At 50.2% G+C, this 3019-nt stretch overlaps 1 protein-coding gene across 2 annotated transcripts in view; it reads right to left on the reverse strand.

The window, feature by feature from the left end:
- The window catches only part of GRM5 (glutamate metabotropic receptor 5), a 595687-nt gene extending 593214 nt beyond the window's left edge, over window positions 1-2473 (reverse strand). The window contains exon 1 of one of the 2 annotated variants that reach the window (XM_017887662.1): window positions 2286-2473. The gene's annotated coding sequence lies outside the window, so the exon portion shown is untranslated. Of the gene's footprint in view, window positions 1-117; window positions 286-2285 lie in introns of those variants that run through there. The other variant, XM_017887663.1, reaches the window with a different exon arrangement.
- Window positions 2474-3019: the final 546 nt, after the last annotated feature.

The following is a 3019-nucleotide window of genomic DNA, read 5'->3' on the forward strand; positions in this document are numbered from 1 at the left end:
CCTCCACCCGCGTCCCCCTCCCCCCAATAAAACTATGAGCTACTCAGCAAGCTTATAGTTTCTAAATCCTTCTCTGGCCAGGGGACATTTGGGCACACAGACACTTAGCAAGCTTACCCCCCTGTTGGCTGCGCAGCGAGCAGTGAGACTCGGTCTAGCTAGCCCACCGAAAAGTTGGGCCACGGGGATCAGCGGGGCAGAGTCGGCCTCTCCAGTCCCCGGCTTCCCCCCTAAGATGATCTCAAGCTCATCCCCTCCGCTCAGCGTGCGCAGAACAGCCGAGCTGAGGGCGGCGTGTGCAGCAATCTCCCCGCTACTGAGAAAGGGGGGAAGGGGGGAAGGGGAGAGAGCGGAGGAGGGAGGGGTGGTAGTTTGTATTTATAGAGAACAGAGTTCTTTGCGCAACTTTTTGGTGCCACCAAGTGGCACAGTGAGTTCCTTTAGGAACACAGACTCCTGGGTGAATCTGGATGGGTAGACCAGCTCTGCAAACAGATGCTCACATGGCAAGGGAGTTGGAGGCACTCCCAGGACTTAGTTTTCACATGTTTACCGTCATATCTCAGCACCTGGGATACAGATCCCTAAATTCTAAGAATAAGCCTGTATTGAGTGAGAAAGGGCACCTGTGCCTTCCTCAGACAGGTGGAAGGAGTGTCAAGGACATGGTAAGTCCCCGTTGACTCCTAGGAGTATAGACATCCTTGTCTCAGGAGGAATATACATTATCTTCTTCCTAACCCCTCTGTCCAGATTACATTGCATTTATGTTTTACTCTAAAACCTTCTTTTTGCTGCGCTGACTACCGAATCTTTAAACTGGATTGGCACTTATTTTCCTTGCCACCAAACCTTCTTCCTCAATGCTAACCTTAAAAATAGCGTATGACTTTAGGCTGGATCTGAACATTTCTAAACAGCTCTCAGAACTCCAAGTTCACTGAGCTGCAGGCTGGAGGTTGGATTTTCCTCACTCATTTCCAGAGACCTCTCAGCATGCATTATCCCGACAGCACGGTCAGGATCTTGCCAACTGCCTTTAGTACTTTGAGGAAGAATCCCCTAAAGCTTCCTTTATCCATATTTTATGAGTGTTCTTACTTCTTAGTATGCAGATCTTCAAACACATACATCAACACTACTGCATGGGACCTTCATGTCCCCAAATGCAGAAGATCCTCTACATTGTTCAGTAGAGAAACTGAGTACATGAAGGTTAAGGGGCTTGTTCAAGGTCATGTTTTTCTAGAGATCAGTCCAGGAACTACCTAGGGTAGAACTGAATGAATGCAGTGATGCCAAACCCGATCACTCTGTTCTTGTTCTTTTTACTACCCCACTCAGCCTATTCAGTCATATTCAGCTCCCTTCTCTTCCCTCTATTCATTTATTTCGTTCTTTCATTCTCTCTCTCTCTCTCTCTCTCTCTGCTGTGTGTGTGTGTGTGTGTGTGTGTGTGTGTGTGTGTGATTATCCTCTGCCAAAGTTCCATACAGGAACCAAGAGTAAACATGTCTTCCCAGCTCCACTGGGAGTATATGAACTTGAGTTTATAGGTCCAGAGTTGCAGGTGTACCATCTTTACATGCCCCACAGTTCTAGAAAACCTCTCCCTCCTAGTACTGTAGTCCTTTTAGAAATGGAACACTGACATTTACACCCAATCGGGTCCCTTCTTCTCTGCCTCTTTTTGGGGTGAAGCACCAGCAACTGCTCTTATTAGCTCCCCCAAACACCTAATGGGCTCAAAGATAGAGGAGCCCCTCTCCCTTCCTAAATCCATCCCTTTCGTGCACATGTATGGGTATGACAGACACACACACACACACACAGAGAGAGAGAGAGAGAGAGAGAGAGAGAGCAAACGTATCCTTTGGCTGGGATCTTTATTTTTTCCTCCTCTGATTTTTTTTTTTTTTTTAGTTCGTTTTCTATGGAAACAAGCCCACTTAAATCCCTCACTTATGCAAATAAAAGCAAAATGATCTTCATAAACCTCCCATTGGAGCTATGCCGCGGTAGCCCAGGCTCCCGACTTAAATTTATGTCTGATTCACACAGCACACGTCCTTGCAGGGTGACTTTTCTAAACTTGCAGGACCTCCTAACGTTCCTGGCTCCACCAGTCCTCCACCTGCCCACCACCTGCCCTCCTGGGTCTTTTTAGCCCCAGCTCCCGCCCCTCGCCTGATCGCTCTCCATCCCTGCACTGGGGGAGGGGCTCCAGCGGTATCCTATATCCGTGGTAACTACAGCCAAGAGAAAGAAAAAGGCGCTGTGCTTACCAGGTGCGCGCCCTGAGCCTTGCGCCCCCAGGCAGCCGCTCCTCGAGGGCTTCCTGCGCTCTCGTAGCCGCCTTGGATGCAGCTGGAGCGCTAGTGTCGGCGATGGAGGCAGCGGTGACAGCAGGCAGAACGGCTGCGGGGCCCGCGGCGGTGGCGCTCGCTCTCTCGCGCCAGCGCCGGGAGCACGTGCCGCGCTCGGGCAGACGCAGCTGGAAGCGCAGCGCAGGACTGGCTTATACTCCCGCAGCGCGCGGCGGGGGTTGGTAGAACCGCCAGGGCATAGACTCAGTGGGTGAATAAGGGTCTTAAAGCCTCGTCTTTTGGGGGTTCAGGCGAGGGTAGCCTTGGGCTCCCTCTCCTGCTCCTCACATTCCCTCTGAGAGCCATGGGAGGAGGAAAGCTGTGCGGGGGAGGCGTGGGTGGTGTGTCACTCAGAGAGAAGCTGGGGGAGCAGGTAGATAATAAGGTTCTTTTTGACTATGGCACTTAAATCCCTGACAATGATTGGGAGAAGGGGCGTCACTGCTGAAGGGTAGAGAGAGCTAGGAAGTCAGGGAACCCCGTGATGATTCAGAGGTGTGAGTGGTTAGAAAGAACGGCCTCTAATGATGTTACTTATTAATAGTACCATTTTGCATTTGTCTGCACTTCTTACAAACGATTCTTCCTACATCCGTTAAAATTTATTCTTTGTTGGCAGTTGAATGTCTTAATGTCTTTACTTTCTCAAATGA

This window comes from Rhinopithecus bieti, unplaced genomic scaffold, assembly GCF_001698545.2.
Source record: "Rhinopithecus bieti isolate Rb0 unplaced genomic scaffold, ASM169854v2 scaffold_15796, whole genome shotgun sequence".
In the NCBI taxonomy this organism is placed as follows: domain Eukaryota; kingdom Metazoa; phylum Chordata; class Mammalia; order Primates; family Cercopithecidae; genus Rhinopithecus; species Rhinopithecus bieti.